The 24,980-nt window shown below is 36.8% G+C and overlaps 1 pseudogene; it reads right to left on the bottom strand.

Moving 5' to 3' along the window:
- Positions 1-19,116: 19,116 nt before the first annotated feature.
- LOC130457992 (tyrosine-protein kinase Yes-like) lies at positions 19,117-21,381 on the bottom strand (annotated as a pseudogene).
- Between the last annotated feature and the right edge of the window lie 3,599 nt (positions 21,382-24,980).

Below are 24,980 nucleotides of genomic sequence, written 5' to 3'. Positions count from 1 at the left end.
CACATGGGAAGGGGAGGGGAAGAAAACTCCTATAAGAAGGAGAGGAAGAGAGGGTTTTTTTTTTTTTTTTACTTAAACCTCAATCTCAGGGAAATCAACTCTGAGAGGGAAAAACATCCAGATCCATTGGGATCATGAACTCTATCTTACCTAACAAGGGTAGGGAGAAGGGAAAACCAAAGGGGGGAGGGGGAGAGGGAGAACAAAAAGGGAGGGAAAGAGAGGGGGCAGGGGGAGGGAAGAAAAAGTGAGGGACTAAAAAGGGAAACATCAAGGGAGGGGACAAGGGGGACTGATTCAAAGTAAATCACTGGACTAAAAGGTAGAGCCAAAGAAGAAAAGGTTAGAATTAGGGAAGGCTATCAAAATGCCAGGGAGTCCACAAATGACAATCATAACTTTGAACGTGAATGGGATGAACTCACCCATAAAACATAGACGAATAGCAGAATGGATTAGAATCCAAAACCCTACCATATGTTGTCTTCAAGAAACACACATGAGGCGGGTTGACACCCACAAGGTCAGAATTAAAGGATGGAGTAAGACCTTCTGGGCCTCAACTGATAGAAAGAAGGCAGGAGTGGTAATCATGATATCTGATAAAGCCAATGCAAAAATAGACCTGATCAAAAGGGATAGGGAAGGTAATTATATTTTGTTAAAAGGGACTCTAGACAATGAGGAAATATCATTAATCAACATGTATGCACCAAATAATATAGCACCCAAATTTCTAATGGAGAAACTAGGAGAATTGAAGGAAGAAATAGACAATAAAACCATACTAGTGGGAGACTTAAACCAACCACTATCAAATTTAGATAAATCAAATCAAAAAATAAATAAGAAAGAGGTAAAAGAAGTGAATGAAATCTTAGAAAAATTAGAATTAATAGACATATGGAGAAAAATAAATAGGGATAAAAAGGAATACACTTTCTTCTCAGCACCACATGGCACATTCACAAAAATTGACCATACATTAGGTCACAGAAACATAGCACACAAATGCAGAAAAGCAGAAATAATGAATGCAGCCTTCTCAGATCACAAGGCAATAAAAATAATGATTAGTAATGGTACATGGAAAACCAAATCTAAAACCAATTGGAAATTAAACAATATGATACTCCAAAACCATTTAGTTAAAGAAGAAATCATAGAAACAATAATTTCATCGAGGAAAATGACAATGGCGAAACATCCTTTCAAACCTTTTGGGATGCAGCCAAAGGGGTAATCAGAGGTAAATTCATATCCCTGAATGCTTATATTAACAAACAAGGGAGAGCAGAGATCAATCAATTGGAAATGCAAATGAAAAAACTCGAAAGCGATCAAATTAAAACCCCCCAGCAGAAAACCAAACTAGAAATCCTAAAAATTAAGGGAGAAATTAATAAAATCGAAAGTGATAGAACCATTGATTTAATGAATAAGACAAGAAGCTGGTACTTTGAAAAAACAAACAAAATAGACAAAGTACTGGTCAATCTAATTTAAAAAAGGAAGGAAGAAAAGCAAATTCACAGCATTAAAGATGAAAAGGGGGACAGCACCTCCGATGAAGATGAAATTAAGGCAATCATTAGAAATTACTTTGCCCAATTATATGGCAATAAATACACCAATTTAGGAGAAATGGATGAATATATACAAAAATACAAACTGCCTAGACTAACAGAAGAGGAAATAGATTTCTTAAATAATCCCATATCAGAAATTGAAATCCAACAAGCCATCAAAGAACTTCCTAAGAAAAAATCCCCAGGGCCTGATGGATTCACCTGTGAATTCTATCAAACATTCAGAGAACAGTTAATCCCAATACTATACAAACTATTTGACATAATAAGCAAAGAGGGAGTTCTACCAAACTCCTTTTACGACACAAACATGGTACTGATTCCAAAACCAGGCAGGTCAAAAACAGAGAAAGAAAACTATAGGCCAATCTCCCTAATGAATATAGATGCAAAAATCTTAAATAGGATACTAGCAAAAAGACTCCAGCAAGTGATCAGAAGGATCATTCACCATGATCAAGTAGGATTCATACCAGGGATGCAGGGCTGGTTCAACATTAGGAAAACCATCCACATAATTGACCACATCAACAAGCAAACTAGCAAGAACCACATGATTATCTCAATAGATGCAGAAAAAGCCTTTGATAAAATACAACACCCATTCCTATTAAAAACACTAGAAAGCATAGGTATAGAAGGGTCATTCCTAAAAATAATAAACAGTATATATCTAAAACCAACAGCTAATATAATCTGCAATGGGGATAAACTAGATGCATTCACAATAAGATCAGGAGTGAAACAAGGATGCCCATTATCACCTCTACTATTTGACATTGTACTAGAAACACTAGCAGTAGCAATTAGAGAAGATAAAGGAATCGAAGGCATCAAAATAGGCAAGGAGGAGACCAAGTTATCACTCTTTGCGGATGACATGATGGTCTACTTAAAGAATCCTAGAGATTCAACCAAAAAGCTAATTGAAATAATCAACAACTTTAGCAAAGTTGCAGGATACAAAATAAACCCACATAAATCATCAGCTTTTCTATATATCTCCAACACAGCTCAGCAGCAAGAACTAGAAAGAGAAATCCCATTCAAAATCACCTTAGACAAAATAAAATACCTAGGAATCTACCTCCCAAGACAAACACAGGAACTATATGAACACAACTACAAAACATTCTCCACACAACTAAAACTAGACTTGAGCAAATGGAAAAACATTAACTGCTCATGGATAGGAGGAGCCAATATAATAAAAATGACCATCCTACCCAAACTTATTTATCTATTTAGTGCCATACCCATTGAACTACCAAAATACTTCTTCACTGATTAAGAAAAAAACATAACAAAGTTCATTTGGAAGAACAAAAGATCAAGGATATCCAGGGAAATAATGAAAAAAATCACATGTGATGGGGGCCTTGCAGTCCCTGACCTAAAACTATATTACAAAGCAGCAGTCATCAAAACAATTTGGTACTGGCTAAGAAACAGAAAGGAAGATCAGTGGAATAGACTGGGGGAAAGCGACCTCAGCAAGACAGTATACGATAAACCCAAAGATCCCAGCTTTTGGGACAAAAAACCACTATTCGATAAAAACTTTTGGGAAAATTGGAAGACAGTGTGGGAGAGACTAGGAATAGATCAACACCTCACACCCTACACCAAGATAAATTCAAAATGGGTGAGTGACTTAAACATAAAGAAGGAAACCATAAGTAAATTGGGTAAACACAGAATAGTATACATGTCAGACCTTTGGGAGGGGAAAGGCTTTTAAACCAAGCAAGATATAGAAAGAATCACAAAATGTAAAATAAATCGTTTTTACTACATCAAACTAAAAAGCTTTTGTACAAACAAAACCAATGTAACTAAAATCAGAAGGGAAACAACAAATTGGGAAAAAATCTTCATAGAAACGTCTGACAAAGGTTTAATTACTCAAATTTATAAAGAGCTAAATCCGTTGTACAAAAAATCAAGCCATTCTCCAATTGATAAATGGGCAAGGGAAATGGATAGGCAGTTCTCAGATAAAGAAATCAAAACTATTAATAAGCACATGAAGAAGTGCTCTACATCTCTTATAATCAGAGAGATGCAAATCAAAACAACTCTGAGGTATCACCTCACACCTAGCAGATTGGCTAACATAACAGCAAAGGAAAGTAATGAATGCTGGAGGGGATGTGGCAAAGTAGGGACATTAATTCATTGCTGGTGGAGTTGTGAACTGATCCAACCATTCTGGAGGGCAATTTGGAACTATGCCCAAAGGGCGACAAAAGAATATCTACCCTTTGACCCAGCCATAGCACTGCTGGGTCTGTACCCCAAAGAGATAATGGACAAAAAGACTTGTACAAAAATATTCATAGCTGCACTCTTTGTGTTGGCCAAAAACTGGAAAACGAGGGGAGGCCCATCAATTGGGGAATGGCTGAACAAACTGTGGTATATGTTGGTGATGGAATACTATTGTGCTAAAAGGAATAATAAAGTGGAGGAGTTCCATGGAGAATGGAACAACCTCCAGGAAGTGATGCAGAGCGAGAGGAGCAGAACCAGGAGAACATTGTACACAGAGACTAATACACTGTGGTATAATCGAACGTAATGGACTTCTCCATTAGTGGCGGTGTAATGTCCCTGAACAACTTGCAGGGATCCAGGAGAAAAAAACACCATTCATAAGCAAAGGATAAACTATGGGAGTGGAAACACCGAGGAAAAGCAACTGCCTAAATACAGAGGTTGAGGGGACATGACAGAGGAGAGACTCTAAATGAACACTCTAATGCAAATACTATCAACAAAGCAATGGGTTCAAATCAAGAAAACATCTAATGCCCAGTGGACTTACGCGTCGGCTATGGGGGGTGGGGGTGAGGAAAAGAAAATGATCTATGTCTTTAACGAATAATGCTTGGAAATGATCAAATAAAATATATTAAAAAAAAAAAAGGTATGTCACTTGTACCTCTAGGATTCCCAACATCTGTCAGGTTAGTTACCTTGTTAAAATAAAAAATGCAATGAGATTAGTCAAACATGGCTTGTTCTTTTTTGTTTCAGTTTTCTTTTTTTTAATAATATTTTATTTGATCATTTCCAAGCATTATTCATTAAAGACAAAGATCATTTTCTTTTCCTCCCCCCACCCCCCATAGCCGACGCGTGATTCCACTGGGTGTCACATGTGTTCTTGATTCGAACCCATTTCTATGTTGTCAATATTTGCATTACATTTTCATTTAGAGTCTCTCCTCTGTCATGTCCCCTCAACTGCTGTAGTCAGGCAGTTGCTTTTCCTCGGTGTTTCCACTCCCATAGTTTATCCTTTGCTTATGAATAGTGTTTTTTGTCCTAGATCCCTGCAGATTGTTCCTGGACATTACACCACCACCAATGGAGAAGTCCATTACATTCGATTATACCACAGTGTATTAGTCTCTGTGTACAATGTTCTCCTGGTTCTGCTCCTCTCACTCTGCATCACTTCCTGGAGGTTGTTCCAGTCTCCATGGAATTCCTCCACTTTATTATTCCTTTTAGCACAATAGTATTCCATCACCAACATATACCACAGTTTGTTCAGCCATTCCCCAATTGATGGGCATCCCCTCGTTTTCCAATTTTTGGCCACCACAAAGAGCGCAGCTATGAATATTCTTGTACAAGTCTTTTTCCTTATCTCTTTGGGGTACAAACACAGCAGTGCTATGGCTGGATCAAAGGGTAGACATTCTTTTGTCGCCCTTTGGGCATAGTTCCAAATTGCCCTCCAGAATGGTTGGATCAGTTCACAACTCCACCAGCAATGAATTAATGTCCCTACTTTGCCACATCCCCTCCAGCATTCATTACTTTCCTTTGCTGTCATGCAAGCCAGTCTGCTTGGTGTGAGGTGATACCTCAGAGTTGTTTTGATTTGCATCTCTCTGATTATAAGAGATTTAGAACACTTCTTCATGTGCTTATTAATAGTTTTGATTTCTTTATCTGAGAACTGCCTGTTCATGTCCCTTGCCCATTTATCAATTAGAGAATGGCTTGATTTTTTGTACAATTGATTTAGCTCTTTATACATTTGAGTAATTAAACCTTTGTCAGACGTTTCTATGAAGATTTTTTCCCAATTTGTTGTTTCCCTTCTGATTTTAGTTACATTGGTTTTGTTTGTACAAAAGCTTTTTAATTTGATGTAGTTACTGTTACTGCCCTCCTCTCCTCGGCACTCTCCTGATGCTTCTCCTTTGCCTTACTTCCATGCTCTAAGCCTGGCTTGGCCCTTGTTCCTGTGCCTTAGCCAGCCAGCGCCAGCACTCTGCAGGGGGAGGGGCCACAGTTTTCCAGAGCTCCAAGGGCTCCTAATGAGATTAGCTTTCCCTGAGTTGAATTTAGTATGCCTTGAGGCTGGGACTTTTTTCCTGAGACTCGGATGTAAGGATTCAGCCAGGGGGTTACAAGCTCCCCCCTCTCTCTGTTTCCCTGCTTTCTGGGTGCCCCCACGACTGGGTCAGGTTGTTTTCTGGATGTGGCCTTCAGAATATCTGGCTCCCGAGGCCCTTTTGCTAGCCCTGAGGTTTGTTGTTGTTCCAGATGACCCTGCTCTCTGAGGGGGAGGGGCCGCGGCTTCCCGGAGCTCCGTGGGCTCCTCCCAGGGGATTATGAGCTCCCCCATCCCTCTCTGTTTCCCTGATGTTTGGGTGCCCCCTCGACTGGGTTAGGTTGTTTTCAGGATGTGGCCTTCAGAATAGCAGACCATGGGGCTCTGAGTTTGCCTCTGCTGCCTTGGACCCAGACTTGGCACTCTGGGTTGGGGGGGATGGGTCCTAGAACCTTCCTTCTGCCTACCCCTTAGGTCCAAGTGGTCTCGGGTTCTGGCTTTTGGGGGGGGGGGCCGTACCTTTTGATCCAGGTCCAGGTCCAGGAGGAGGACTCCCTGGATCTATGCTGTTGATCGTTTTGAATTTTGGTGCCCTAGGAGCATTCAGTTTGAGATCGGTAAGGAAGGGTTTCAGGAGATCTGTACTTTAGCTTTCTCTAAGCCACCATCTTGACCGGAAGGAGCATGGCTTGTTCTTAATGAAGCCATACTGATTATTTAACCACTGATATATCTATATATATCTATATCTATCTATATCTATCTATATATCTATCTATCTATCTATATATCTATATATATCTATCTATATCTATCTATATATCTATATATCTATCTATATATATATATATATATATATATATATATATATATATATATATATATATACTAACCATGTCTTTAATGATCCACCCTAGAAGTTATCCCAGAAATCAAAGCCAAACTTACTCAACTATAGCCTCCAGATTCAGTTTCATTACCTTTTTTTTTTTGAAAATTGGGACATTCACTCTTCTCAAATTTTGTCTTGCCTCTGCCATTTTCCATGATCTTTCAACTTAACTGGCTCAACTATCGTATGTACAGGTTCTTTCCCTATCAATTATTCTAGTCCAGGTGCCTTGAATTCATCAGTAGCAGTTAAGGAATCTCTTACTATCTCCTTACCCACATTGGGTAACTTTCTGTTACCTATTTTTGCCCTTTCTATTGTAATTTTCATCTTTCTTAGCACATAAAATAAAAGCAAAATGAGAAAGTGAAAAACTCTGCCTTCTCTCTGTTATCAATTGGTGACATCTCATCTACTTTCTCTGATCTCCCCTTTTCTCCCAATATGAGATATTTTAATCCTGACTTTTAGGACTCCTTACGTTAATTTTATGGGGCAGCTAGTGACACAGTGGACAGCATCCCAGGTTTAGTCAGAAGACTTATCCTCATGAGTTCAAATCTGACCTCAAGCATTTAATAGGTCCATGACCCTGGGCAAGTCACTTAACACTAGTTGCCTCACTTTTCTCATCTATAAAATGAACTAGGGGAGTGGCAAACCACTGCAGTACCTTTGCCAAGAAAACCCCATATGGGATCATAAAGACTCAAGCACAACTGAAAAAACACTAATTGTATAAGACAATTCCAATATCTTATATTCATCCTCTATTGACTGAATTTGCTCTCAACTATCAATGTCTTTTTTTTACGTCTGAGTATATACCAAATTCCCTGTGCAGTCATACCCCTATCTTCAGACAAATATCATTTCCCCCTTGATTGTGTTTTTTTCTTGTCCTAGTTTAATAATTTCAACCTTTAGCATCTCCAGTCCCTACTTGACTGCTGATTCCTGTATAATTTTATTACATGGGATCCTATTCCTCTTAACCCTTTAAAATATGTTTTCCCATAAGTTAGGATATTTTTCATTTGCCTAGATGTCTTCTTTTTTATCTCAAACTCTAATAAAATTTGAATGCCTCCAGGGTTCCCATCATTTCCACTCCAGCCACCAAGTGCCCTCTGCTGCTGATCATCAAATTCATAAGACAGCATCCTCATACTACTTCTTCTACCATTTAAGGATGGAATTGTCATTGACAAGTCATGTTTATTGGTCAATCTTTTTTTTTAAAGAAAGAGCTCTAATGGAGGCAGCTAGGTAACTCAGTGGATTGAGAGCCAAGCCTAGAGACAAGAAGTCCTGGATTCAAATATAGCAACAGATATCCCCTAGCTGTATAACCCTGGACAAGTCACTTAACATCAGTTACCTAGCCTTTACAGTTCTTCTGCCTTGGAACCAATACACAATATTGATTCTAAGAGGGAAGGAAAAGGTTTTTGTAAAAGAGCACTAACAAAGATCTTTATAACTGAAGAACACCATCATTGCCATATTTTCTCTATGTGGTAGATGCATTTTATTTCCCAGATTACTTAACAATTTTCCTTCTCTGTCCAGATGTTCAGTAGTATTATGATACTAGATATTCAGTGCAAATTAGGCTTGTGATATCAATGGGTAGATTGAAAGGCTCAAGTTCATAGTAATTCTACCCTTAGAAATATAGTTATGAAATATACAAATGAATCATGGTTATATCTCCAGGAAACTCTAATGATAGATTAGGCTGAGGTCTAGAGTAGGGTGGGGGAAGGAAGAAAAAAAAAGGTAAGAATGTCTAGTATTGCTTCCAAGCTTTAAAAAAGGGGAATGAAAGAAAATGCTCAGGAGAGATCAACCACTGGTATTTATGATAAAGAAGATTAGATTAGTTAAATGAGGTCATTAATAGAATAAAAGTATGTGTTTAGAAACAAATGTCCATCACACCTAGCTAAAGTAAGGTAGGAGAAGAGGTTAAGGACTGCCTATGTAATATTTATTGGGAAAAGATGGGAGGAGTGAAAATACACAAGGGATACTAAAGGTTTGTAGCAGGGTATGGAGGAGTTGAGGGGAGAGAGGGAATATTGCTCAGTGAGGCAAAGGAGATGCCTGCTGCCAAGAGGAAGCAGCAGGGGTCTGATAAGGACTGTTTGTCGTTAAATGACTGAACTGATTTTCAGCTCCCTCTATGCCCTAGAAAAGATAGTCCATTTATCTGACTATAAATTCAAATAAGATAAAGTTTAATAACCAGTTTGGATTTTAGAGGTATCAGGAAAGAGGGGCAAGGTATGTCCCTAAATAAGGTTGGAGTCTTCCTCAGCTTTGGAGCTAAGGCCAGGCCTCACAGGCTGGTGGAGGGTTTCTCCCATGCCTGTCTACTCTATATCTGTTAGCTTTGTGAAATTCAGAAACTTAGCAGTAGATAGCAAGCAACCAAGGAAGTTCTAACTTTCAGAGCTGATTGGGCCTGTATCTTCAGGCTGAACCAAGAAGAGACACTTCTAATCCAGACTTGGAAGCCAACCCTCCTCTCACCTCTCACACCAGGAAGGAAAAGAAAGCCCAGGAGGAAGGAAGTGCTAGTCACAAGACCCACTGCCACTCCCAGTTGCCCCTTCCCCTACCAACTGTCAGTCTTGACAATGTCTTCTCTCTTGATATTCCCACTATTGCTTGTTCCAACACAGTGGCAAAAAGTTCAGAACTTATTTCTAGTTTCCTTTCAACACCTACCAGCCACTTTCTCCAAATCCTCTACAACTATCTGAAACAATGCTCAAGATTTTTTAAAAAGGTTTATACTTTGCCGTTTGAGAGCTTTCAGCTCCTCTTTCTCTGTGGAAAGATAGAATTAAAGAGGAAGAACTGTTAATGATATCATAGCTGCTGCTGCTTTTCATGGCTAGGGGAATTGCCTATCTCTAAACCTCTCCTCTTCTTTTTCATGGGATCTGCCACCATCCCAAACTAGGTGATATTTCATCACCCTGGAAAAAAGAAAGCAAAAAATAAGAAGTATGTACAGGTCAAAGCAATTATTTCCCCTTTAGAAAAGACATTTCAACATACTTACTAAAATCACTTCTGTTTCTCCTTCTACTGTCCATCATCCAAATGTTTTCTCCTTAACCCTCATTCAAGGTGGTTATATAAGCCATTCCTGTCTCATTTCTCCCCAAGCAGCTCTTAGCCTTCTACCATCCTAAAGCCCCACCAAACTCATCTCTTCATTCTGATGCCTTACTCCAGCCCTGCAATTCACACATACCCCTTCTGCCCCTGTTGTATCTCCATATTATTGGATGGCTTCTCTCAAAACTTCTATTTAAGGAGGCATGCAGACTAGCCAAGCTCATTCCTTTCCTGGCTACATTCAGACTTTCTCTGCCATGGCCTCCTGGACAGTATCTTAATCTCCTTCCTCCTCTTTTGAGTTTCCATTTACATATTGTCTTCTTCCATTACAATATCAGCTTCTTGATGACAGGGACCATCTTTCTTTCTACTTGTATTTGTATTCCCAGCATTTAGCACAGTGCTAATACACATAATAAATATTAGTTGACTGAAATTTGCTTCTTTGTATTGCAAACAAGTTACTCTTTCCTGTTCCTTAAAATTTGTATATAGTTGTATATATTTGGGGCTAGTGTTTTTCTTTGATTTTCTTTAGACTTTGTTCATCTTTGTGTACTCTTACTTCTGCAGTTTGCTTAATAAAAATGGAAAAGAATTGTTTATAAAAGGAAGTGTCCTCTCTTCATCCTTGCCAAGAAAGGCTAGTAAGTTTGACAAAGATATTCATTGATGGTTATACCTGAGTTTGTGTCTTATGAAAATAGAAATTATTAATCATTAACATTTAGTAAGGGTTAGGAAAACTGGGGGATTAGGAAAGTGGTACATTCCTGTTTGGTTTGGATAATATGGCTTAATCATTTATATAAAAATTGTCTCAAAAGTCTTATAGAAGTTTTCATTTTTAATAATCTCAGAAGTATAAATGTCATAAACTCACAAAATTTGAAAGGTTAATAATTATTTTAAATTTTTAAATATAAATGTTTCTTGTTAAAATTTACCTTAAGAGCATTCTAAAAAGGAGATTGGGAGGCATAAACAATAATTTTCATGTGACTCTGCAAGAAAGATGACTAATAAAGATAGATCAGGTTACAGAGGAGGCTACCTAAGTAAAAATATCTTCCTTACTGATCCATAAAACCTAAACATATAGAAACTATAGTGCATGCAATGCATAATAAAAGGCCATCATATTTATTTAAAATTTAAAAATTTATTATTCAAAATTCACAAAATAAATATTTTTAAATTGAATGATTAAACTTTCAAATGGCTATTTTTAGCTTGAAATATAATATTGAAGTTATTAAAGCTTAAAACTGCACAAAGACCTTTGGGACATTGTATAAGGTAAAATCTGCCTTATTAAAACCTTTAACTATTGGTCCTAGTTTTGGCTTCCAGGTTCAAGCAGAACAATGTCAGTCCTTCCACACAGCATGCCTTCAAATATCTGAAGATAGCTTTCATATCTCCTAACCCTCACCCTTACCAAAATGAAAAAAAAAAAGTTTTCTATCCAAGCTGTACAACCCTAGTTCCTTCAACTAGTCTTTATCTGGTATAATTTACTATTTCTTCCATAAATATTCTCATCATCCCTGGATTCACTTCAATTTACCCATTCTAAAATATAGGCCCTACAATGGATGAAATAGTCTGAATATTATATAAGCAGAAGAGGTCTATAATCTTCTGCCCTGGACCCTTACTTTTCCTAAAGAAATCTAAGATTACTTTAGCTTTTGGAGGCTCCTCTAAAATACTTCTGACTCATGTTGAGATTATAATCCTCTAAAACCTTTGTCTTTTTAATTTGAACTGTCGGTCTTCTATCTTGTCTTCCCTATTGTGTCACTGTATGGCAATTTTTAAGCTGTATTATTATTACATTTCACCTTGTTAGACTCAACTTATCATCCTAGTCTTCTGAGATCTTTGGAATCATGAATCTTCTATCCAATATTTATTATTTCATACTCCCATATTCATGTCATCTGAAAATTATAGAGACATATAAGACTGTCATTATTTCAAGTCATAAAAATGTTTAAATACTGCTTCATGGACTTAATGGACATAACCTTATAGCATTCCCCTAGAGACTTCTCTCCAGACTGATACAGGTCCATTAACCAAATATACTTCTACACTGTCCAAAACAATATCATGATGCTTGGTGTAATGCTTTATTGAAATCCTGGTATTCTCTGTAAAAAGTACTTCTTTCCCTTATCTACCAATATATAACCCGGTCCAAGTAGTGAGGGACATCAGCCTGGTATAACTCACTCTTAATGAACCTAGAGAGGCTGTTAACAATCACCTTTTCCCTTGTTTTTATTGTTGTTATTTAGTTGTGTCTGCCTATTTGTGATCGACACTAACTCATTTTAGATATGAGGAAGGCAAACAGGGCTTAAGTGACTTGCCCAGCATTATACAGCTAATAAGTGATGGAAACCAGATTTGAACTCAGGAAGATGAGTCCTCCTGACTCCAGCACTCTATTTAATGCACCACCTAACGTTCCCTTGATAAGTGTGCATGAATCATGCCTTTATCATTTTTTTTCTAAATTTTTTTCAAGAACAGGGACAAGTTCACTAATCTATGGCATGATATATCCACAAACTTCTTTTAGAAAAACAGTACATTTTTCCATGTCCATTTCTGTGGAACATCCTCTGTTGTCCAAAAATCATTTCTTCTTTTAAGATAACAACACTGGTTCCTCAATCACATTCAGGCTATTTTTGTACCTCGGGATGTAGTTCATTAAGACCAAGTTCTAATCTAAGTGAATGAAGCAAAGAGCTCTTCTGGCATCTCCTTATTTATATTAGATTTTACCTCCCTATTTAATTATTTTTATACCAGTTTGAAAGAAATCAGAAATAAAACAGAAGCTAAGTATTTCTTCCTAACCACTCTCTATTATTATAGAATTATCCAGCAATCGCTGGTTCTCTATTTTTTAAATCTCTCCTTTCTAAAACTTTTTTGGGTGTACTCAGAATTTACTGGAAACTTTAGCTTAATCTAAGGGTTTAACCCACTCTTTGAACAAATTTCATAAAGCATCAATTTTCATTACCTCACTTTTCTGAACTTCACCTACAGAGACCTCTAAATCTGTCAATGAGCAACAGAAAGAAATGTTATTCACTTATCAAATTGCCCAAAGTGTTTTTGTCTTCTACACCTAAAGCTTTAAGCCTAAATTTTACCAGATGACATTTAGGCCAATCACTCATTTCAGAGAGGCAAAAATGGAGGTTTATAGATTCCTATGTAACAATTAAATTCCCTGAAGGCTGTATTTTAAATTTTAAAATATTCATTTAGCAATATGTCACTCAAGAAAATCTAACTAGCTAATAGACACCCTCAAAGTCCAAAATGGGCCATAGAACTCAAGTGGGGAAGAAGGTGGGGGCCCAAGAGAGAGCAGGATGTGAGCTGAAGCACCCCAGGTTGGGTCAGAGGCTTAAGTATAAACAACTAAGCAGCTAAGCAGATAATTTACATGAGTCCCCCAAAAGGCTGACTTCCTGTCACTCCAGTCAATATGCATATACATATAGATATAGATCCCTTCTGATGTCATCATTCAGTTGCAACTTGGGACATCTCTAATTGGAGAATAGTCACACAGGAATTGGTATCAGAGATTAGAACTTCATCACAGGAAGGAGGGTGTCCCAAGGATGCCAAGAGATTCACCATGTGGCTGCCAGACTGATTGCACAGTACACATTTCCCAATATGGTGGCTACAGCTGATTTCATCACCCAAGAGAGTCCTTGCTTACATATCAATAAGGAGCAGAACTTCACTCTGCCTATAAAAGATCTAAGAAAAAGAAGGCAGAACCCAAACCAGTTTCATAGCCTGGGGGAGACCTCTTTTGTAGTTTTAAAATCATTTCTCAAAAAATATTCTAATTCAATATTAATTTTCCACACCTACTTGCCTAAGATCACACAGATGTGACATAGCTAGAAGAGGAATTTTAATCTACATCCTTTGACACCAGAGTAATGCTAAAATTGCAGATTATTCCTCTAATACATGATCAATTTTTTTTCTTTCTGTCTAGCTGTGATTTACAGCCATGCAAATATCACTCCAATGACTTCCTAAAGAATCTAAATTGCAAATAACTCAGAAGGGGATAAAAAGATGAATAGTTGGGGACAGCTAGTTAGCTCAGTGGATAGAGCACTAGGCCTGGAGTTGGGAAGACCTGGGTTTAAATCTAGCCTCAGACATTTACTTCCTAGCTTTGTGACCCTGGGAAAGTCACTTAACCCCACTTAACTAACCCTTGTTTCTCTTCTGCCTTGGAACTGATCATTAGTATAGATGCTAAGACAGAAGGTATAAGGTTTAAAAAAAAAGAAAAAAGTAGAGGTGAGTAGACTGAAACCTATTTTTGAGGATGACTTGAACTTGAAAAGTGAGGTAAAAATTATATGTATGTCTGAAAAAATAGTTTGCTCTATTATGTACAAAGGATGAAAAGAACAGTCTGAGTGCCACATTAGTAGCCTCCAGATATCTAAAGAATTAATGAAGGCCTCTACTGTGTTACTTGAATCTTCTAGGAAGGATTTGTACAGAGACACATACAAAAATTGTGTGGAATGAGAAAAAGTGGATCTGTGCCAAGGAGGAAGTACTCACAAAAATATGATTGTAAATCTTCATAAAAAAAAAAAAAGGCATGCCAGAGTCATTTCATAGGAGCTCGTGGGAATCAATTGTTAAATTTTCAGTGTGAACACTGATACTTATAAATCAGCAAAATGTTAAAAATCAGAGCTTGATTTATCACTTTGCTGGTTGACTTAAAGAGACAAGGAAAATATTAATAATTCAGATAAAAAATTAAGGGATGTCCTGAGGTTCTTTTTCCCCAAAAAAATCTAGTTGTTAAATATTTACCAGTGTATCCCTGTATATACATTTGAATTAAGCATTTTCTATATATATATATATATATATATATATATATATACACATATATATATATATTTATCAAGTGAATTATATGACCCTTTCCACAAAATTCCTATTAATTCTTTTTGCTTTTCAAAAAGGAAAAAAATTACCATCAAATTATCCAAATGGCAATGTTCTCTCTAATGATATTAGATTAAATTCCATTAAAATTAATTTAATCTAACAAATCTCTTCTTTGGGAGATTTTGAACAAGAGGTAACAATAATATTAGTTAACATTTGTTATGTTGTTGTTCTTGTTCATGAGGTTTTCTTGCAAACATACTAGAGTGGTTTTCCATTTCCTTCTTCAGTGAACTAAGGCAAACAAAGGTTAAGTGACTTACCCAAAGTCACACAGCTAAAAGTGTCTGAGGCCAGATTCAAACTCAGGACTTCTTGACTATAGGCCTATTACTCTGTCCACTGAGCCTCAATATATGCATAGCATTTCTTATAGAATTCTTTAAAGTTTATAAAGCATGTTATGTATTTTTTGTATTTAGTCTCTATTATTGTCATTCTCATTTTCCACTTGTAGACACTGAGGCTAAAATAGATTAAATGATTTGTCTAGCTCAATATCAATAAATATTTGAGACAGATTAGAATTTAGGACTTCCTCACATCCACTCTTCCATCAAGCAGTTTTTCAGGACTTTGCTATGAAAGTCTTGTCCAAAAGAAGGAATACATAGATGATTTGCCTTAGCATCAGAGGCCAGCATAGGATTTGAGACTTTGAAATTCAGATATGCCAACATACTCTGGGGCAAACAATTCCAGGTAATCTGAAATAAAAGAATGGATTCAAAGGAAGGGATGTTTGATTTGGGGGTATCCAAGGAAGAGATTTCATTCTTAAAGTTCACTTCTTCAATCAGAAAATAGCACACCTTTGGATATCACCCCACTGTCTAAAAGCTTGATTTCCATAGAAAGTTTATCCTACCTAAAAGAAGCTGGAAGTGAAAGGGGAATCTTTTGAAGTCTCCTCTGCTCCAAACACCATTTTTAGAATTTTCAGCTATTCCAGAAACACAAAGTATCAAAGCATTGGTCAAAGGAAGAGACTTTCTAAAATATCTGCTTTTGAGGACTTCAAGTTCCTGAAGAAATGAAGTAAAGTATCCATCACAAAATGGCATTGGGGGCATCTGGGTAGCTCAGTGGATTGAGAGCCAGGCCTAGAGATGAAAAGTCCCAGGTTCAAATCAGACACTTCCTACCTGGGTGACCCTGGGAAAGTCACTTAATCCCCACTGCCGAGCCCTTACCCCCTCTTCTGCCTTAGAACCAATATGTAGCATTGATTCTAAAAGAGAGGGTACAGGTTTTAAATTTTAAAAATTAAAAAAATTAAAATTAAATGGTACTGTTATGGATTGCGTGGAATAAAGAACCTTGCTGAATGAAAAGATCATATTAAGAAGAGACATGTGACCGACAACATGGAACAATGGGAACTTTGTCAACTCCAAAACATTGAAGAAGGCCCTAATCTTCCCTTTTTCCAGATTTCCTTATTTCAGACAAAGGCACCCCATCCTTCCAGCCTTCCAAATACAAACTTCAACTTTATCCTAGAATACTGACTCCCTCAAACCACATATTTAATAAGCTGCCAAATTTTGCCCTTTCAACCTTTCCCATATCTTGTCTCTTATCTCTTTTTTCACCCATGTAGATGCCACCTTAGTCCAGTCTCTAATTACTGCTTTCACACATAAAAGAAAGTACTCTCTCTTTACCTTAAACTCATAGATTGCCTCTATTTCTTTATGAAAAAACTCAAGCTCCCTCCTTGTCAATGAAACCCTTCCTGGTGTCTCCTGCTAGTGTATTCACTTTCAAACCTCCTTATATTCAACTACTTCAAATACATTTGTTTACTTTACTTTTATGTTGTATGTGTTTATACATAAGCTTATATCTACATCAGGATGTAAGTCCCTTGCAAGTAAGCATGGTTTCATTCCTTGATTTACTCTCTCCAATACCTAAGAGAGAATAAATACATGACTTATTGCCCAAAGGTATACCAGCACCCTTGGACTCACCCATTCCATTCTTGGATGTGGTATTTTTAAAATAAAGAAATTTGATGACTTTGAGCCTCACTAGATTTTTTTTTTTGCATTCAAGGAAAACTTTTATTTTTCAAGTGTATCCACAAAACAAGTCAATATTACAATGTTTTATAAAAATATTAAGTTTTAGGCTACCATTTTTTAGTTTTAAAAAGTATTTGTGCTAGAGGGTTTTTTTTTTCTGCCAACTTTCATTTTTTGTTAGGGTATATTCCACATTAAGTTTTGGGGGTTGAAAAGTTGTTGGAAAAAAAGCTTTAAATGTATAAAGTTGATTTTCTCAACAAGTTTAAAAATACATAACCATTTAAAATGAATACATATTAAGTTAGTGTAAATTTCTTTACTATACAAATGTTATTACAAGGAACTATTTCCATTCAGTTAAAACCTAATGAATACCAGCATCATTTTCTGGCTTTTTTCTTTAATGACATTAGTACATAAACATATAATTGTGTTACCCTTTTTAAATGCTTAGAAAAAATTACAATTTCATAGTTTACATAAAGCCCTTTAAAAATCTGATATCACAGGTTTATAGAAGGTAAGGGAAAATGATATGATGGCACTATTTTTAGAAAGATCCATTTGGTAGAGGGATTCAATACTAAGTAGGTAATGTAAACATGAAAAATCATAATCTTTAGTACCAGAATTCTATTGCCCACTTGCATTATGGTTTTCCATCACATTTTTTAAAAAATGGCTTGAATTTTAGCAGATACCAAAGGATAAATTAAAGTTTTCATGATTCATTCAGGTAAATGAAAATTATAAAACTTCATTTCCAAACTCGAGACATATGATGTTATTGCTTAATACAAGCTATAACTGCAAAGAGAAGCTTAAAAAAATAACATAAATGATTACCTTCAAAGATGTCTCCTTTAAAAACTACATTTATTGCAAGGGGAACTCTTTTTATGGAATTACCTTCAAAACCAGCTTGTAAGTCAAACAAGAAAAGTAGCTTAATTACAGTCAAAAATCTCTTTTCTGAACCTAAGGGTTAGGTTAAAAAAGTTATCCCCACTTGATCCTCAACCATGTTTGTTCACCATAATTAATTTGAATTTTGGGCTATTTCCAAAAAGCAGATCCATCTACAAATGACTAGGAAGATCTGTCACTACTGGGAACATTTAAAAGAATAAGTTCTGAAGGCAATTCCAAACAGGTTCCAAAAATGTTTTGGGCAATGACAGCATTGTTGGAATAAAGGGTATATAAGCCTTCCATGTTAACTACTCTGAAGGGGACAACACAGAGTTGGATGTATATTTTAAAAAATAAAGCCATAGAGCCTCATGATCTTAGTCACATTACTTATGTCTGAAATCACAGAAAATAGTTTCAGTGTTGGTTGTTTTGAATGCCAGAAGAGCTATGTTGTCACTATATTAGGTCAACAATAAACACTATGTCCCTCTACCTTTATTTTTTCAAATTCTCTTTTCCCATTTTCCTCTTAAATACATCTTCTTCTGTCTGTTAAATGTTTTATTAAAAAAAAAAAAGCAAAAGTGAAATCATTCAAATCCCTGAACTAGTGACATTTTACATTTGTGGCACCCATCACCATGAGTACATAGTTACATCTCACAGTACCAATTAATTTTTTTAATGCACTGTCTAAAGATTGGTCTTTTTTTTTCTTCTTAAGAACTAAAGATTAACAACTATTCCCTCAGATTGTAGAATATGATTTCAAGTCACAAATTGTCAACTTTTATGATCATAATCTCATAAAATATTAGCACATTTCCTAGATACCTCATTATTCTAATTGGAGCTAGTCAAAACATAATTAAAAAGAAAAATCTCTCATGCTATTTTCCAGTTACATTAAAATAAGTATTAACAGTGCATTATGCTTTCTAATTTCATTGCCTGACACCTAACATTTAATCAAGTTATATACTGTTTAGATTTATTTTTCTTCTTTCCAAAACCTGGATTATCTCATGCAAAAGGAAAATTAAATCAATGTTATAGATTTATCAAATATGAAAAATTTTATTAAAATTATGAATGGAGAAAATTTTACAGAACTAGAATGGAAATGTTTGGTCCAATATCAAAAAGTTCCTTGATTTAAAATTATACTGAAAGTGTCATTTTGCATTTGTGTTTATCTCCCAGGTTTATACATAATGCTAAACAGTTTTCCCCTAATGTCAAAATTCTGAGTTTGGGGGGAATAAAGAAAGGAAGGGATTTACAAATAGTAGCCTTGTTGCTATTCATTATCATGCCAACACTCATACTGTCATTAGTATCTTAGTTAAAACTTCCTTTGGACCCTGAAATAAGTTGGAAAATTGCATCATTGGTTCTTTAGAGTTTAACACTTAAAAAAAGTGGTTTTGTGCAACTGTATCTGGAATTCCAGTTTGCCATGGAAAGCATGCAGAGTGGAGAAGATTTTCTTCTTTAGATTCCTTTATGTAAGTGAGGAACTCTACACAAGTTCTTTTACATTTTGGCAAATTTGTGCATATAGTGTAGGGTTGTGACTTATAAATTGTCACCTGGCTGGTACTGTGGTTCTGTAGCAGTAAAGTAGTCTTCTAAGAAGGACTGAATATATTCAAATGTTGGTCTTTCATCAGGGTCCTTCTTCCAACAAAGGTTCATCAGCTCATGGAGAGATTCTGGACAGCCCTGAGGACAAGGCATTCTGTATCCCCATTCTACCTGTTCCAAGACTTCATGATTTACCATCCCTGGATATGGCACTCTACGCTTTGTTACAAGTTCTGTTAGCAGAATTCCAAATGACCAAACATCAGATTTAATTGTGAAATGACCATACAATGCAGCCTCAGGAGCTGTCCACTTGATTGGAAATTTGGCTCCTTGCCTTGCAGTGTATTCATTATCTTCAATTAGCCTGGCTAATCCAAAATCTGCTATTTTACAAACAAGATTATCTCCTACAAGGATGTTAGCTGCTCGAAGATCTCAGTGGATGTAGTTCATTCTTTCGATATATGTCATACCATCAGCAATCTGTACTGCCATATCAACCAGTTGGGGGAGCTTCAAATTCTTTCCATCTCCTTCCTTAAGGAAATCTAATAAGCTTCCTTTTGACATAAATTCAGTGACAATATAAATTGGTTCCTCAGAAACAACAGCATATAATGGAACAAGTCTTAGTTTCTTCATGATCTGAGCTTCCTGAAGAAAAGCTTCCGGCATCATTGTACCAGGCTTTAGTGTTTTGATTGCTACCTTTGTCATCCCATTCCATGTTCCCATCCATACTTCACCAAAACATCCTTGTTCTAGTTTAACTTCTAGACGTAAAGATTCTCGAGGAATTTCCCAAGCATCTTTTGCCAAACCTTGAGTCTGAGGTTTCACAATGGGACACACAGTTGTTAACTTATGGCACAAACCATCAGCATGTTCTGTGTAGTGTTTGACTAGTTTCTGTAAAGTATCAAATTGTGCTCTGGTTGTGATATAGTATCCACCATTGTCAAGTTTCCGAATTTTGTAGTGTTTAACATTGTCACCCCTTATCTCATCTCAATCACAAATAGAAAGGGGAAAAGCACCTTTGGTGGTTTCACTTTCTCTTACTAAGAAGATACCTCGTTGGTTCCCAGGATTGAGAAGTAGGCTCTCAGCATCTTTTCTGCCCATTTTGCCAAAATACCACTCTTCTGCCTGAATGGAGTCGGCAGGAGCTACATAATTGCTAGGGATATATCCAGTCTTTCCTGTAGCTATGGATCTTGCTTCCCACCAGTCTCCTTCTGTATTATTAATTATTTGAAATCTTTCACTCTTCTTAAAAGAAAGATCTTCTGTAGTTCTAGCTTCATAATCATATAAAGCCACGAATATAGTGACACCACCTGTTAGACCAGTAGAATGTTGACTTGGCATAGATGAAAAGGAAGAAGTAGCACCTCCAAAAGGTGTCATCCCTGCTGAACTTCCAAATAGTGCCATGGAATGACTGGAAAAATTAACAGTTGATCCCTTTATTGAAGATGACTGGCACCCTAGGGTAAGTTCTGATCCAAAATGACCGACATTTATGCTAATGGGCTCTGAACTGCTTTCGGTTCTATATTTCATAGCTGGATCTTTGTCTCCCTTACTTTTAATGCACCCCATTGCTGATTACTACATCTTGAGAGACTTGTGTCTTTGGAAGTGGAAGCAGGAAGAGCAAGTAGAAGGTGGAGTCAGCTTAAATAACCCTCTCTGCGGCAGCCCAGGTGAGGACCTCACCTGGGATTATGGGGAACTCTGAGAGCTATCAAGGACTCCTGGGAATTGAAGTCCGGGGTTCAAATCTCCATTTTTACAATTAGTGGCAATGCAGTATTCCTGAACATCCCGGAGGCATCTGTGTCCGCTCACATGAGTGGCAGCTGCGGTGGTGGCTTCGGTTGGAAGATGGAGGGGAGAGGAAAGCGAGGTGTAGTCCAGAGCCCAGGGATCCTGGCGGGCAGCAGGACCTCCCTCTCCCTCTGCCACCCTCACCGCCTCCTCCACCTCCTCTGTGAGAGCCCACTAGATATTTTTTTAAACATCAACTGAGACAGTAGAACAAAGTTTACTCTTTCTATATGTACTCCCATTAAAGTAAAAGTCCCTTAAGCACTATATACAAATCTGGATCATGTTTATCAGAAAATAGCTCAGAATATGGAGACAATGACTTGCCTATAGCGGTAGATGGTTGCCACTGATTTTATAATAGTCTACCCAAAATCTAATAGGAGGCAGTCAAATGTAAAGGGAAGTCTGCTTTGATATTCATTCTGACTCCAACAATTCTTTCTCTGGAGGTGGATAGCTTTAAAAGTAGACTCTTGACATTATATTTCCCCAGATATTTGGTAAAATGTTTCATCATATTAAGCTTCTGTTTTCCAGCACTCAGTAAGTATTCATTAGAAGCATCTCCTTAAAAATACAAGGAGTATGATATTTAAGTAATAGAAAAAAACAAGTCCCTAACTGAAGTATCAAGGTGGATAAATGGCTTAATCCACCTTAGAGAACTGCCTAGATACCCGGTTGTTGTCTCTGAGTATCTCAGCTCTCTATCTGTTAGAGGAAAGCAGGTTTCCATCACTGGATCAGTAGCCCACAAAACCCTAGAGATGATGTTATAGGGAGAAACGGTATCTATTTTATTGTAGATGAAGGTTAGGAAGTGGGAATTAGGAAAAAGGGTTCCCCAGCTCTAATTCTCTTAACTCATACCCACAAAAGCTAAGTTCATCATAAGATGAATGCTTCTGATCTTCAGGCTCCTCGGCAGCTTCCTATTTCTGACTAAATGTCCCCCAAAATCTATCTAACTGACTATAATTCTCAGACTCTGATTCAGTTATTGCTCCCTAAGTTTTCTCAAAATAGTGCTAAAAGTGGACTTAGGATGACTGAATCCACCTAGCTGGGCCTGAACCCTGAGGAAAATTCTCAGACTCCAAGGGTTAGGATTTCAAGGTAAAATCACCCAGCAAGTTCACACACACAGCAGGGATAATTAATTCTTCTCCAGGATGCTCACCAGATAAACAGGAACCTCAAGAAAATGGTTTGAAGGTTTCCCTTTATCCACCAAAGGCTTGAGGTAGGAAAGCTCACAAAAGCAGCTCTTCCTATCCCAGCTTAGACAGGAAGTGAGTAGTTGTACCTTCAAAACTCTTCTTCCTATGCCTCCTGCATTCCAGAATCTCTCCAGAGTTCCTAGCATGTGGCCATGCTAGAACCTTAAAGACAGCCTTCAACTTCTCTTAAAACTTACTCTTAGCTTTATAATTCTACCATTACAGTAAATATCACTGTGTTCCTAGAAACAGGGACAATGAAAATAAGCCCAATTCTATCCAGTTTGCTATGGTTATTACTGGACAAAGTAAATAAGAAGTCAATATTTTGTACCAGAATTATTTGTACCAGAATAATATTTTGTTCCAGAAATCATCTGGAACAAAAAAAAAAAAAAGCACCATTGCTCTTATTCTTCTAACAGGATTATATTCTGTTGTTTTCTAATGTATTTAAAGAAAGAAACAGTATCTGGTTGAAACTCATGTTCTGCCTTTCTTCACACAAAGACACACACACAAAGATTTTAACTGAGCTCCCTTTTGTGTCAGTTTCTTACATAGAAACTACTTTGTCTTCCCTGATTTTTTACTTTCAGAATACAGCATGCTCTGAATAGAGGCAAGATATGTTGCCTTTGGCTCCCGGAGTAGGTTTCTGCTGTCGTCAATTCTCTGCAAAGCACCACTGATTTTGCCAAAGGTATTAGAGGTAAAATATTACTATATGACTGACACCCAGAAAGTTGAATATCAAAAGGCCAGAAAAACAGGGAAAGGATAGTTTGTAAACTGAAGTTCCAAGGAAATGTCTTTCTTTAAGATTAAATTGTATGATTGGCATCTTAAAATGTCAACATATAAAGCCTTAACTTGTTAAAAGTTACAATTTTCAATGAATTTAAAGAGGAAAGATTGAACTTGGAAGCCTCTATAGTACTGATTAATGATACAGAATCTGTAGAAGTCAAACAGAATACGATTTAGTTTGTTAGGAATAAATATAAAATCCTTGACTTGGCACATAAAATTTTTACAATATGAGTATAGAATGAGGGGATATTTTGCTGAACAAAGACTTGGGGGTTTTGGTGGCCCACAAATCCAAAATGAGTTAATAGCATGATATGGCTGTCCACCAAAAAAAAAAGAAAAGAAAAGGAAAGAAAAGAAAAGAAAAGAAAAGGCTGATCTATAGAAATGTATCCATACCCAGAAGATGCTAAGAATGGAGTAGCCAAAGTTCAGAATGGTAACAAAACAATGAAAATTACAACAATTCAGTTCCAAATACCATAATTTAAAAAGAGAGATTAACAAATAGCATCATGACCAGAGGAAGGAAACCAGGAGGAGGAAGAGTAACAAAATCAAATCATATAAGAATTGGTTGAAAGAAATGAAAATATTCAGCCTGAAGAGAAGACATAAGGGAAGCATGAAAGCTGTCCTCCCATATGGGAAGAATTATCATATGGAAAAAAGAATAGACATCCTTGATTCTACAGAGGAAAATAGTGGTAAATGGGTAGAATTTATGGGCAGAAATTATTATTCAGTCATGTCCAATTTTTCATCATCCCACTGGAGTTTTTTTGACAAAGATACTAAAATGGTTTGCCATTTCCTTCTCCAGTTCATTTTACAAATGAAGCAACTGAGGCAAACAGGGACAAGTAACTTGCCCAGAATCACACAGTGAATAAGTATCTGAGGCCAAATTTGAAGCAAGGAAGATAAGCCTCTCTGAGTCCAGGCTCTGTACTCTCTCCACTATATCACCTATCTACTCTTTTGAATAGAAGGTTCTCCTCAAAAGGAAAACTTGTCATCAATTTGAGCAATTTAAAAAGGAATTAGCTATCTCATGGGAGTAGTGTCCCTAATCATCAAAAGTCTTCAGGCAGGCTGAATGACCACTTGTCAGGGAGACCGGGGAGAAAGCTCATGTACTAGACTGGGTTCCTAGAGAAATGACCTAAAAAGTCCCTTCAGACTTTGAGATTATATTATTCTATATGTCTATAAGACCTTGTTAACTTTCATAAAACCAAGAGTTGAATCTCCACAGAAATTTAAATTATCTTCTTTGAACTTAAATAATTTTGACCTCGGGCTATTTTAAAGTAGATGATAGGGGGAAGCTAGGTAGCACAGTGAGTTGGGAACCAGGTCTAGAGACGGGAGGCCCTGGGTTTAAATCTAGCCTCTGGTATTTCCTAATTGTGTGACTCTGGGCAAGTCACTTAACCTCCATTGCCTAGCCCTTACCACTCTTCTGCCTTAGAACCATTGTACAGTATTGATTCTAAGAAGGAAGGAAAGGGTTTAAAAATAAATAAAATAAAGTAGATGGTGCTCCTGTCATTTTTA

Source organism: Monodelphis domestica, chromosome 3, assembly GCF_027887165.1.
Source record: "Monodelphis domestica isolate mMonDom1 chromosome 3, mMonDom1.pri, whole genome shotgun sequence".
Lineage (NCBI taxonomy): Eukaryota > Metazoa > Chordata > Mammalia > Didelphimorphia > Didelphidae > Monodelphis > Monodelphis domestica.
The sequence above is the reverse complement of the archived record's forward strand: the minus strand, read 5'-3'. Positions and strand labels throughout refer to the sequence as shown.